The 15,316-nt window shown below is 38.3% G+C and overlaps 1 protein-coding gene across 7 annotated transcripts in view; it reads left to right on the top strand.

Moving 5' to 3' along the window:
* Window positions 1–15,316, top strand: part of LOC106881065 (uncharacterized) — a 368,052-nt gene that overhangs the window by 98,286 nt on the left and 254,450 nt on the right. The window lies entirely within an intron of this gene.

Genomic DNA, 15,316 nt, shown 5'->3' with positions numbered 1-15,316 from the left:
AACAGACATGAAACGTTTTAGTTTCATGTCAATGTCCTGTCTGAGGATCTCTTTTTGGATCGATTTCCAGTGGAAATTGTGGAAGTTCAGATTGGAGAGATTTCGGGTGCTTTCTTTAGGCTGTATGTTTCTGGTTACTTTCGGCCCAAGCATATATAGCTCTATTATGTTGTGATCCGAAACTAGTGTCGGCGTCACTTTCACATCATGAATGATGTCCGTATTGTTCGTGAAGCAGAGATCCAAAATGCTATTTGCCCTAGTTGGTCTGAATACAGCTTGCTCCATGAATAGGGCATTGGTGAGGTTGAGCAGTGACTCCACCTGTGCTTGCTTGCAATGAATCATTCCTGAGAGCATGAGACCTTCGGGTCATTTGACGTTGGGGAAGTTGAAATCACCCATATGGTCACGTGGTGTTCCAGTTTCATGAGGATTTCTTAAATCTTGTTAGGCAATCTTCAAACTTGCATATGTGGTTTGGAGCATCCAGTGGGCAATATGTATTGCATATGACTATATTGTGTTGTCTTATGTATACAATTGGAGTGTCACATACCGAATTTGAGTATGACAGTAAGACCTGGGATGTGAGGTCGTCATGGATGTATACAGCAACTTCATCATGGCTCCTTTCCCTTCTGCCTGTTCGCAGTATGGCATATTTTGGTATGTGTACTTCTGCATCCTCTATATCAGGGCTGAGGTGAGTTTCCGTGAGTGCTATGCATAGGGCTTGATTACATGCAGCAAGGTCTCTCAGGAAAGAAATTTTGCTTTTATTATGATGCAACAGGCCTCTAATATTTAGTAAAAATATTGGCGTGACGACTGTGCAGGCGTTAGAGGAGGCCATCCCGTGTTTGTTGACTGTGGTGATCTTGCGCAGTGGTGGGCAAGGTTCCTTGTTTGTGCTTGGTGTAGCCAGGTCAGCTGCTGCACAATCTTTTACACCATGTACAAAAAAGACTCTTGTTCAGCTGCTGCGTTGCGCATAACCTCTGAAGAGCGCACTTCTTTTGTAAAGTTTTCCTTGGAGACATTCGTTGTCTTTCCTCTGGGAAGTTTTTCTCCTTAAGGTCCCTGTAGTTTTGGCGGGGTGTCGGGTGGGCAAACCGGCAGTTTTTGCCGTCTTTCCCATGCCGACATTTCTCTAATAGACACAAATCACATTTAATTGGTCTTTTGTGGGCACCGTGCCTGTAAGGCGATGCTCTATCTAAAATCCTCCATGTCACGTTGAAAGGTCGGGTTTTGCTTTCTTTTAATTGCCAGGCGTATTTTGCCAGGCTAGTCTTTGTCCTATTTTCGGGGTATCTGAATGAATTTTCAGAAGCCCCTGTATAAGTTCTATATTCGTGTGAGCCTTCTATCTGGACTTTGGCTCTATACACGATACCTTTATCCAGACATCTCCCTTCCAATGGACAGGAGGTTCCATCTTTGCAATTGCAGCTTTTTGGAAAAGAATCGGCATTATGGGTTGTAGCAATTATCTTGTTGTGCTGGCTAATCAAAGAGGCGGAGTTTTTGCAGCAAGAATAGCTGATTTTCTATTGAATATTCTATACAACTTATGGTCAGGTTGAAAGTGTCTAGAGACTAATTTTAAAAATTTCCTACCTATATTAGTTCTTACGGCCATATTGAAAGCTGGGTTAAACCACAAAACTTTCCTAGTCTTAGTTCTACGTGTTATGTTGTTGTTAGCATTAAATTAGGTATAGTGGATCCTCTCAGAGAATCCATTATTCCTTAATGCATTATTATAATAAGGTGCTACGTTTTGGAATGTTGCCTCATCCGAAGAAATTGACGATATTCGCCTACCTACGTTACTAACTAAGTTTCTAAGAATAACTGGCGGATGATTGGATTCTTTGCTAATATAAGATAGTTTATCATTAGGCTTGCGGTAAGGTTTGAATTTATCTGAATTCAAGTCTAAATTTACATCTAAGAAATCTACTTTTTTGAGGTTAGTATCTATTGTAATCCGCAAGCCTATCCTTTGGAAGAAAGCAATTATATCCTTCCTAAGTTTATCTAATTCATGGCCGTTTAAATTATGGGTAACTATAAGGCCGTCATCCTTATACTATCCTGCGTCTATAAACGGAAATTCTAGCTTCAGACTGTGCAAAATATAAGCTCCTATAAGTGTACATAACTCAGTCCCGTCGTATGCCCCCATCGGGACATCGAAAAGAGAATCCTCACTCTTTTTAATCCAGGTAGATTCCTCATAAAAAAGAAGTGATTTTCTTGCATGTATGATAATATCTATTTCTGAGCTATCGATGTTGACATACTGTTTGGTGAATTCTAATGCTTTCAGGAGCAAAGGTCTGGATATTGATGGGTAAAAATCAACAATATCAAACCGCGTAAATTTGCAGTTATGATTATGGCTAATCCCTTTAAACCAATCTATTACTGACTTATTATTTTACCAAATCCGTAAATTTAAATTGCTATCTGACTTAGTTAAAATGCGATCTAAAATGTATTTGCAAATAATCCCAATTTCTGTTTTTGCAGGATTAATCAATCTACATTTGGGGTTTCTATTAAAATTGACTCGTGGGGAAAGGTATTCTATCCAGGTTGGGCGAAAGGTATTCTGTCCTATCACTAATCTTAAGATTGTTAGCTCTTCTTCTTGGCTCCAAGTTCATCTATTTGTATAAATTTGTGTTATCTTTTTTGTATGTATCTGTGATGCTATTCAAAATTAGACGCTTGTAAACGTCCTTATCAACCGCATATAAGTTTTTTGTCTTGGCAGAATTAATGAAGATCTTATTCGAGTTGTTAATTTCAGTGATTTTTTCTTTCATATCTCTCTGTTGATGGTTGGTATATTTACGGAATCTATTTTTTCTAATAAGATCGAAAAGGTCTTTTTCGCTGGCTTCTAATTCCAGAATAGGGGGTGGATACCTGGAAGATTTAAGTCTGTATTTGTTTCCGTTAGTTTTTTGTTTAGTGTCAAAGAAGAAGGCTTTCCATCTCAATCTTCGAACAAACTCATCTGTTTTCTCTATAAGACTTTTAAGATATTGCTTCTGTGCAGGGCTAGGTATATTTTTTTGAGAAAACTTCAATGGGTATGAATATATATATATATATATATATATATATGAATATATATATATATTTATGGATCACATAAATTGTAATTCTTCGAAACATATGTCAGAATAAAGTATGCAGTTATAACATGTGTTTTCTCCATTCCTTAAATTTTTAAATATACTCAAATACGCAAAATATCAAGGAGTTTCTGCCTCACCAACAGGAATTACACCACAGTTATTTTGTGATCTTTGCTACCTTGGTTTCTATTAACCCATTTATTCTATCAGAATTATTATTTATTAGGATAGAATAAATACATATAATTATACATATATATGTATATCATCATCATCATCATCATCGTTTAACGTCCATGGGTTGGATGATTTGACTGAGGACTGATGAAACCAGAAGGCTACACCAGGCTCCAATCTGATTTGGCAGAGTTACTACAGCTCGATGCCCTTCCTAACACCAACCACTTTGAGAGTCTAGTGGGTGATTTTACGTGCCACCGGCATGAAAGCCAGTCAAGTGGTACTGGCAACGGCCACGCTCAAAATGGTGTATTTTATGTGCCACCTGCACAGGAGCCAGTCCAGCGATACTGGCAACGAACTCGCTCGAAAATCCTTACACATGTCACGGGCAGAAGTGCCAGAAAGGCGACGCTAGGCACAGGTGCTATCCCGATTTCGCTTTCGCTGGCCCCAATAAGTCTTCGCAAGCGGAGTTTAGTGTCCAATGTAGGAAAGGTACGCATAAGTGGGCTGGTTACACCCCTGGCAGAGGCCTTGGATTTAGGTCTCTCTTGTCTTGCCGGGTCTTCTCACACACAGCATATTTCCAAAGGTCTAGGTCAGAAGTCAACAGGTCTCGGTCAGTTCCTTAAATATATATACATACATATATATATACATATATATATATATTATATATATATATATATATATATATATATATATATATATATATATATATATATATATATATATATATATATATATACATATATAAATATAGATACAAATATATATATATACATATATATATATATATATATCATCATCATCATCATCATCATCATCATCATCGTTTAACGTCCGCTTTCCATGCTAGCATGGGTTGGACAATTTGACTGAAGACTGGTGAAACCGGATGGCTACACCAGGCTCCAATCTGATTTGGCAGAGTTTCTACAGCTGGATGCCCTTCCTAACGCCAACCACTCTGAGAGTGTAGTGGGTGCTTTTACGTACCACATGCACGAAGGCCAGTCAGGCAGTACTGGCAATGGCCACACTCAAATGGTGTATTTTATGTGCCACCCGCACAAGAGCCAGTCCAGGAGCACTGGCAACGATCTCGCTCGAAAGTCCTTACACATGCCACGGACACAAGTTCCAGAAGGGTGACGCTGGGCACAGGTGCCATCCCGATTTCGCTTTCGCTTGCCCCAATAAGTCTTCGCAAGCTGAGTTTCGTGTCCAATGAAGGAGACGACGTTGGCATGGGTGCCAGTCGTTGAATTTAGTTCGGTTTCGATTTCACTTGCCTCAACAGGTCTTTGCAAGCAGAGTTTAGTGTCCAAAGAAGGAAAGGTACGCATAAGTGCGCTAGCTACACCCCTGGCAGAGGCCTTGGATTTAGGTCTCACTTGGCTTGCCGGGTCTTCTCACGCACAGCATATTTCCAAAGGTCTCTGTCAGAAGTCATCGCCTCAGTGAGGCCCAATTTTCGAAGGTCTTGCCTCACCACCTCAGTCCAGGTCTTGCCTCACCACCTCAGTCCAGGTCTTCCTGGGCCTACCTCTTCCACGGGTTCCCGCAACTGTTAGGGTGTGGCACTTTTTCACGCAACTATCCTCGTCCATTCTCGCCACATGTCCATACCAACGCAATTGTCTCTCTTGCACACCACAGCTGATGCTTCTTATGTTCAACTTTTCTCTCAAGATACTTACACTCTGACGGGTATGCACACTGACATTACACATCCAGCGGAGCATACTGGCTTCATTCCTTGTGAGCTTACGCATGTCCTCAGCAGTCACAGCCCATGTTTCACTGCCATGTAGCATGGCTGTTCGTACACATGCGTCATACAGTCTGACTTTTACTCTAGCATGAATATATATTAATATATATATATGAATATATATGAATATATATATATATATATATATGTATATATATATATATATATATATATATATATGAATATAAATGTATATATATATATATATATATATATATATATATATATATATATATATATATATATATATATATGAATATAAATATATATATATATATAAATATATGAATATATATATATATAAATATATATATATATATATATATATATATATATATATATATATATATATATAAACAAATATATCTATATATATAGATATAAATATATATAAATATAAATATATAAACATAAGTATAAATATAAATATAAATATATATATAAAGACGTAAGAACTACTGTGTAGTAACGTCCACCCAACAATGTTTGTTTCTGTGTGTGTGTTTAAATTCTGTGTGCGCGTGTTGTTGTGCTGTGCTGTGTGTGTAGATATTTTTATATGCCTTTCTTTTTATATATATATATATATATGTATTTTTTTTTTATATATTTACTTTTTATATATTTTTATATTTACTTTTTATGTATCTTTATGTGTTTTTACACATCGTATTTATGTGTTTTTTACACATCGTTTTTTTTAATATATATTTTATATTTTATATGTATCTCCATTGCATTTACTTTTCTCCTTTCATATCTACATCTTTTATATTGACTTTTCTATGTATTTTCTATGTATTTTTTTTTAATATGTGGGGTAGACGAGGCCCATTAGCCAAGTGAAGGCAACTCTTCTAGGAGAAGGACACTCCGACATAAAACCAGGTCCATGACTTCTGTGGGAGCAGACTGGGCTCTTTTTTTTTTTTTATGAGGTCGTGGTTGGGACAACCAGTATAGGAAAAGCCTAGGAGAGGATACTCTGATATAAAACCTGCAGTCAACTTAGTACTAGTCATCTTGCTCTCGCTTGTCACTGGATTATACTATTTTGACCTAGAGAGTGGCAAAGGTGTTGTACAAGCGTTTGTCACTAAAATCCAATGAAGTACAGATGTCCCCAACATGACAAAACACTGTCAAATCACAGTCATCTTAGTATGACCCGAGAAAAAATTAGGGAAAAGAAAGAGAGAGAGAGGAGGAGGAAGGATGGATGGGGGGGAGGAAGGAAAAAGGAGTGAGAAGGGCAAGAGAGGAGAGGAAGAAAGAAGAAAGGAGGAGAGAAAAGTCCTGTGGCGATGGAGGAGTGGCGACGTATGCAGACTTGACCGGTTGGAAGCATACAGTTACAAATCTGCACATAAGGCGGCAGGGTTCTTATCTTAACATCGCTAACATGTCTTCATGGACAGCGGCTGTTTTCGGTGGAGAGTCCTGTGTCTGAGCAGCCCTTTTAAGGAGAACACTGCTCACCTGGATATACTGGGAAGGTGCTAGAAAAGGTGCATTAAAAATTGTCTGTCCGCACTCTGCTGGTTAGTTTACTGCGGCTAACGGTGGTTCAATATAGCAGGAACGAACGAAGAAATATAAGCAATAATAAAAAGTATGCGAGGAAAAAGGTTTTACTTAACTTGGCATGCTGGAATGTGAGAACTCTCTTGGATCGAGCGGATAGGCCTGAAAGAAGAACAGCTCTAGTAACTAAGGAGCTGAGACGTCTTAATGTTGATATTGCAGCTCTATCTGAAACAAGATGTTCAGGTGAAGATCATCTTGTTGAAAGAGCAACCGGCTTCACAGTGTTCTGGGTTGGGAGGCCAAAGGGAGAGAAAAGGGAGGGTGGTGTTGGGTTTGCAATTAGAAGTAATTTACTGAAAGACCTAGAACAACCACAAAGTATAAATGACCGTATGATGAAACTCCGGATCCCTCTCTCTTGTGGACGCTTTGTGACTGTTTTCTCCATCTATGCTCCCACACTCTCAGCAAATGAAGAAAATATCCATGCATTCTATGAGGAACTTAGAAGTAGTATCCTCTCAGTCCCTCTGAATGAGAAGTTGGTTGTGCTCGGCGACTTCAATGCACGTGTTGGCAGGGACAATAGTGCTTGGAATGTACTTGGGCGGTATGGAATAGGTAAGGTGAACAAAAATGGTTTACACCTGCTACAAATGTGCTCTGAACTAGGGTTGGCTGTTGGGAACACATTTTTTCACCATAAGCTGAAACATAAAGTCACCTTGATTCATCCAAGATCAAAGCAAGGTCACATGATTGACCTTGTATTAACTCGGAAATCTGACCTACAGGATTTGTGTAGTCTCAGAGTATTGCGAGGAGCTGATTGTGATACTGATCACAAAATGGTTAGGGCTAAGTTCAAATTCAGGGTTCGTCCAAGAAAGCGCAGTGTAGGTGTGCGAGTCCCCCTAAAAATTGATGTAGGACAACTTAAACAGCCACAGGTCTCACAGCTATTTCGGGATAGATGCAGTAATATTTATTTTGAAGGTTCATGGCAATCTTTTCGAGAAGGATTATATAAGGCTGGAGTGGACGTGCTGGGTTTTAAGAGGAGACAACATAGAGATTGGTTTCACTCCAATGATGCAATGGTAAATGAGCTACTGGCAACAAAAAGGTCTACTTATGAAAAACTTCTTAACCCAAACATTAAGGGCAAAGAAAAACTAGAAAAGGTATACAGAGCGCAGAAAGCAGAACTGCAAAAGGAATTAAGGAGGCTCAAAGATACCTGGTGGAGTAATTTGTCTGAGGAAATACAGGCATCTTATGAAAGGAAAGACATTAAAAACTTGTACGGCTTATTGCGATAAGCTTTTGGACCGCAGTCCTCAACGTATGTTCCCTTGAAATCAAAAGACGGAAATGAGGTTATTAAGGATCCTCCTGGAATAATGAGCAGATGGAGGGAGCATCTTGCGGAACTTTTCCATAATCCATCTGTAGTGAACATGGATGTCATAAATAATATCCCCCAAAGAGTGATAATGCAACACATGGACGATGCGCCTTCCATTGAAGAAGTAAAACTGGCAATACGGAAACTGAGATCCAACAAAGCTCCTGGGCTGGATGGTATTCCAGCTAAAATTCTGAAAGCAGGTGGGGATCACATCTCCTCCGAAATTCATAGCCTGTTGTGTCAAGTTTGGACTGAGTCCTCTGTGCCACAGGAATGGATAAACGGCATTCTAATCCCTATATACAAAGGTAAGGGACCCAAATCAGTGTGTGGTAATTCCAGAGGAATAACTCTCCTGGCACATACTGGGAAGATACTTTCGAGGATCATGTTAGAACGTCTCGTGGAGAATGTGTGTCCACATGTGATTCCTGAGGAACAGTGTGGTTTCAGACCCGAGCGGGGAACGATCGATATGATATTTTCTGCAAGGCAGGTTCAGGAGAAATGTTTAGAGGAACAAATGCCACTATACCAGGTTTTTATAGATCTAACTAAGGCATTTGACACGGTAAACAGGGACGCACTGTGGATTGTTTTGTGCAAACTTGGTTGCCCGACACATTTTGTGAGCCTCTTCGAGAAATTGCAATCTATGGTAATCTATCTGATGAATTTTCAGTGGACAACGGTGTAAAACAGGTAGATATTCCTGCCCCTACACTTTTCTCTATATATTTTGCCACATTGCTTCGGTATGCATTTGAGGATTGTAACAGGGGCATTGGAATCAGATTCCGGACATCTGGTAGCATATTTAAATGTAAGGCAAAGGTTTTCAGAGTACTTGTCAGAGAATTGCTCTATGCTGATCATGCTGACTTGCTGGCACATACAGAGGAAGATATGCAACATTTAATGGATAGATTTTCCACTGCATGTACATATTTTGGACTCACAGTAAGTCTGAGAAAAACCAAGGTAATGCTTACCCCCACACCTGGACAAATATACACTGAACCAAACATCTTCGTGAATGGAACAAGACTAGAAGTCATTGACACCTTCGTTTACCTTGGAACCACACTGTCAAGGGATGGTGGTCTTGATGCAGAAATATACCATCGAATAGCGAAGGGAAGTGCTGCATTTGGAAAGCTTGAAAAGCGAGTATGGGCTGATAGAGATATCTCCCTGCAGACAAAAATCAGCATCTACAAAGCGTGTGTATTGACTGCACTTCTTTATTCGGGCGAAACATGGACCACCTACAAGCGTCATGTAAAGATGCTAGAAAGGTTTCATCAAAAGTGCCTAAGACGCATCCTAGGAGTAAAATGGAAGAGTTTCGTAGCAGATACAGAGGTTTTGCGCAGGGCGCACTGTAGCTCAGTTGAAAAACATATTATCCTGGCCCAAATGAGATGGATTGGGCATGTAATTAGAATGAAGGATGATCGTTTGCCGAAGCGCTTATTTTATGGTGAGCTCAGCTCTGGTGAGCGACTGCGGCAGAAACCGAGAAAGAGGTATAAAGATTGCATTAAGCAAAACCTAAAAAAACTAGATATGTATGAAAGTAATTGGGAAGATGTTCTGGATCGAAGCAAGTGGAGAGCTGTTGTCAGGACGAGCTGTGATGTCTGGGAGGAAAAGATGCTTCAGCAACTTGAGCTTAAGCGGGCCTGTCGAAAGGGAAAAATTGTAATCAGTGGAGAGTATAGGATGTGTACTGTATGTGATCGCGTTCTTCTGTCAAAAGCAGGATATGTGAATCACATGAAAACACATGAGGGTAGAAATTCCAGACACCCTAAATACCAACCGCCTTCTGCGACCTGTGGCATATCTCACAAGGTTTGTAAAACAATACCCGGACTTAAGAGACATATGCTGGTTCACAGAGGCGTTTCCTTAGAATCAGATACCAGCGAGCAAGGATCAAGAGGCTTGAACATTTGTCATCTGTGCTGTAGACCTTGTCGTTCAGCAGCCGGACTTCAAAGTCACTTGAGGGCTCACCAACGAAGCGATTGTACTGCGTGATGATATGTGTGGATTGTTGATGGGATGGCTATCGTCTGTCAAGATGGAGCGGTCGTCATATATATATATATATATATATATATATATATATATATATATATATATATATAATTTTTAATTATATATAAAGGGCATTAACTGTGTATCAATGCCTCACGCTATCGAGGGAGTAAATAAGTCAGAAAACTACCAAAAATAAGCACCATATTTACCGAAAGCAAGGGAATGCAACTTTTCAAAATTTATCTCTTAAAAACATTTAACTCAACGGTAGACCACTGGTTTCTCAATCAAATACAGAAAAAACTGTGAAGTAACCTGTATTCTTTTGTTCATCAGTACACGTATGGTCAAGATATACAAAAATAAACAAGAATCACCTACCACGGTGATTCTTGTTAATGCCCTTTATATATAATTAAATATATCTGTGAAGAAAAGATGAATTTTTTCATTACGAAATCTTTCGTTATTTTTTTCATTATGAGGTTTTTTCACGCTGACTACTTGATAAATTCTTATAAAGAATTTATCCTATATTATATTATATTATATATATATATATATATATATATATATATATATATATATATATATATAAATTTAAATCTCTCTCTCTCTCTCTCTCTCTCTATATATATATATATATATATATATATATATATATATATATATATATATATATATATATATATATATATATATATATATATATATATATCTTAATATATAAATCTGAAGTTGTGTGTCTGTGTGAAGCCTTTTTGAATGTTTATAGAAATCCACATTTTCCACTTTTTCGTAAAAATTTTTACATCAATGGAATTTTCTGGATGTGAACTTTCCAGTACAGTAATTAGATTTTAAAAATTCCGTTTACTTTGTCTGATTTAAGGGAGATTTGGCTGTCGTTTCTAGCAACTTTTATATTTCATCCCTTCTACCTGGAACGCCATTCTTACACACGCGCTCAACATAAAAATATAGAGAGTAAGAGTAAAAGAGGGAGAGGGAGAGAGAGAGAGAGAAAGAGAAAGTGATACATACAACTTTCATCTCAGTATTCTTTACCTATTTTTCATAACTTAGATACGTAAAAACACACACAACCACACATACATTACCTGTGACAACAACATACACATTGCTCTCAATCTCTATTCATTTCTCCCCCTCTTCCTCTCTCGCTCTCTCAAACGTATACGCGTGCAAGTATACACAATCATTCACAACGTGGTATATTTACAAAAGATTGATGGCATAACTACAGAGTTGTATCCTCCAACTTTGGGAGGTCATAACTTTCATAAAAATGAATATTTTTTAATGAAATTTTCTATGCGTATATTATTTATTATGTAGATTCCAAATATACAAAAATTTTCGCTGAAAGTGTTTTGGAAGGGGGTGGGGTACAATATTCGGAAATTCCACTTAAATTCCTCTTAACTTCCAGGAAAATGAATAGTTTTTCATGAAATTTTGTACAAATGTACCTTGATGTATGTACATTTCAAGCATGTAGGAATTTTGAAGTAAACAACTGCAGGTTATTTTTGAGAAGTCTTCCCCACTCGGTGGTGTTTCGGAGCAAGTCGTCCATATTTGTTTCATTTTTCTCTATTATGTGCTTATGTGCATCCTTAGATTTCTAATGAAGTAATAGGCAGTGAAGAGAAGCAGTTATAAGAAAACTTTTAACTACCCCTATTCCTTTCTCTCCCCCTCTCTGCCTCTTCCTCTCTCGCTCTCTCAAAAGCATACACGTGCAAGTACACAATCATTCAGTAAAATATAACTCATGTTCGTCAATGTTTTGTAAATTTACCACGATTTTCACTAGGGTGTTAGGGTTAGGGTTTTAGGGTCAGGTTTAGGGTTTAGGATTAATGTTACGGTTACGTTTTTTAGGGTCAGGGTTAGGGTTAGTGTTAGGGTTTAGGGTTAGTGTTAGGGTTAGTGTTAGGATTAGGTTTAGGATTAGGGTTGGGTAATCGTGCGGGTGTTAATCTGAAAAATTACAGATATGTGAAAAGTACCGACCCTGCCATCTATTATAACTTTTGTTGTTCTGTTTAATATATACATAGATTATGCCTCCAAAGAAGAGAGTTTGCTGGGGAAAGACAGCAACCGGTTTAATATGACAGCCACAGACTGCAGCAATTCACCACATTCCAGTAGCTACTTTGAACATAATGCAAAATGGTGCATCAACACCTTCTGCCCAATCTGATAGAATTCTGGCAAAACTGTTTAGCAACAGATCGCCAGCAATTGCTTCATCACGAATTGCTATCCTAGCTCCTGTGAAAAGGGATTACCCTGCTATGTATAATCAGGGCAGCGCAAAAAGTTGTTTTGCACAAACATTTCTATAGCCAATTACACGGATGAAATTTACGTATGCTTAATAATTTTACGGAAAACAGCCTTCAGACTTTCCCTATTAATTTCATCGTCTTTTGAATTATGAACATATTTACATCATAAGGGTTTTTTCGTTGTAAGGCTTTCTTTTTTAGTTGATTTTCAGCTAGCAAGACTTATCGTAGATGGCATAATAAGTCACACCCGGACAAGGTCGGGTTATACTGATAGTATATATATATATATATATATATATATATATATATATATATATATATATATATATATATATATATATATATATATATATATATGTGTGTAAATATATAAAAATAAAAAGATAAAGAGAGCAATGGTAAGGTTGGAGAAGTATTTTATGGATAGAGTCTTACAGCTGTTTCTGGGAAGATCCAGTACTTCCCTTCATCGGAGACAGAAAAAATAAAGGAATCTATTATTATATCCATAGGCGGATAGTTTTAGTATGAAGTGATATAGAGTGTGATGCGCTGAAAAAGAAAGAGAGAACAGTACTTGAATTGTAGTTTCATTCCAGTAGTAAATATCCGTGTAAAAATCCGTGTAAAGTAATCCTTGTGGAGATAATCCGGAAATAGATGTTGAAGCAAAGGCTGATATAGCAGAGATAGCAGAGGTGAATATATGCCATACTGCGTCCGATGGTTTTTGTTTGTTTACTTGAAGAATGTCCAAGTCAAGTGAAAAGTGAGCGCAGGGTAATTAGGTCAAGTCATGAAGACAGAATGGGAAAGGGGATAGAGGAGAGATTGAGGTGGAAAATGGTAGCGGTATATTTTTATGGTCAGTTGATCTTATAGGATAGAGGGGATGAGCATCCCCTTTCCCATTCTGTCTTCATGACTTGACCTAATTACCCTGCGCTCACTTTTCACTTGACTTGGACATTCTTCAAGTAAACAAGCAAAAACCATCGGACGCAGTATGGCATATATTCACCTCTGCTATCTCTGCTATATCAGCCTTTACTTCAACATCTATTTCCGGATTATCCCCACAAGGATTACTTTACACGGATTTTTACACGGATATTTACTACTGGAATGAAACTACAATTCAAGTACTGTTCTCTCTTTCTTTTTCAGCGCATCACACTCTATATCACTTCATACTAAAACTATCCGCCTATGGATATAATAATAGATTCCTTTATTTTTTCTGTCAACTTGATAATGTGCATGTGAAATGATGCATCACTACACATGTTGAAGCCCAGGTTTCTTACTGTTTGTGGTTCTGGGATTGCAGTACCTCCAGGTCCTGTGTATGCCAGTTGGGAGGAACTTGTGGCCTTGTAGTGCAGTACTTGAATATTTTTTGCATTGAACTGCATATTATTTTGCTCAGCCCACTCGTATATTGCATTTAGGTCATTCTGCAGGTTTACAATATCATCAGGGTTCTTTATTGCCTGAGATAGTTTTGTGTCATCAGCGTAGCTAGTGACAGTGGCTCTCTGAGTGACCGTGGGCATGTCCAGAAGGGCCACTATGAACAGTAGTGGCCTCAGGACAGTTCCTTGCGGAACATCGCTCAATATTTGCGTTTCCCTAGATAGTTCTCCATTGGCAGCGACTGTCTGACTTCTACCATTCAGGAAGTCATGCAGCCATTCTCCTAATTTACCAGTTATGCCAAGGTTTCGCAGCTTGTGACATATCAAGCCATGATCAACTTTGTCAAAGGCTTTTGCAAAGTCGAGATATATCACATCAACATTTGAATGGTCAAGTAGCTGCTTCAGGACCCAGTCATAATGCTGCAAGAGCTGCGCGAGGCAGCTTCTACCTGGACGGAAACCATGCTGGGTCTCATTCAGCAAGTCATTTTCTTCTAGGAACGCAATCAATCTACTTCTAACAATTCGTTCCATGACTTTGCTAACATGTGAAGTCAGAGAGATGGGCCTGTAGTTCCCAGCCTCTGCTCTGCTTCCACCTTTATGGATAGGACATATGGTGCCTTCCTTCAGCATTTTGGGAAGTTTACCACTTGCAAGGAAACTCTGGAAGTGTATCCGGTGTAGTACCGCTAATTCTTGTTTACACCACTTTAGGAGGACAGCTGGGAAACCATCGGGACCAGTTGCCGAATTTGAGCTCATTTTGTTTATGGCAGCTATTACATCTTCCTCTTCAATGTCAATGTAGGTAATGAATGCAGTCTTTTTCTGCTGAGTGATATTGTCAAAGAAATCAGCTGGGTTCTTTATCTGCATGTGGCTCAGAGGAGAAGTGAAAACACTCTTGAATTGTGCACTGAGCATTTCACTTATCCATGTGGGGTCCGCAGTCAGTGAGCCATTAGGCAGGAATAGGGGTCCTATTTTATACTGTTCCGTAGCAGTCTCTTTTGCAAATCTATAGAAATCCTTGGGGTTTGTTTTTATGCTTTCTACTGCTCTCTTCTCTTTCTCTGCTCTCTCCTATTCATGGGAGAGTTTGATCTTGTTTTCTATTTCTAACAGTGTTAGTTTTAATTTAGCCCTTTTCCTATCCCCCAGTTCTCTATTTAACTGGTTTGGGACCTTTGTTCTGTGTCTCATAAGGATTTTCCTGTCTCTGGGAATTCTATTGGCATGTTTGCTGGTCTTTCTTTTTGGCACGTATTTGGCACATATGATTTGTATGGTTGACGTAAAATGACTTAGTTTGAGGTCATTGTCTTGTATAGAAAGGTTGTCATGCCAGTTTTGATTTCGAATCTCTTTGCGAATAATAAAAAATGTTAAAAAACAGTTTGAATATTAAAATGCATATATACATTCTTTGATGATAATAAGAGGAATATATTTAAAGTATAAAG

Source organism: Octopus bimaculoides, chromosome 26 (assembly GCF_046866305.1).
Source record: "Octopus bimaculoides isolate indiv1 chromosome 26, ASM4686630v1, whole genome shotgun sequence".
Lineage (NCBI taxonomy): Eukaryota > Metazoa > Mollusca > Cephalopoda > Octopoda > Octopodidae > Octopus > Octopus bimaculoides.
Note: the sequence above shows the minus strand (reverse complement) of the source record. Positions and strands in the feature narration are given on the sequence as shown.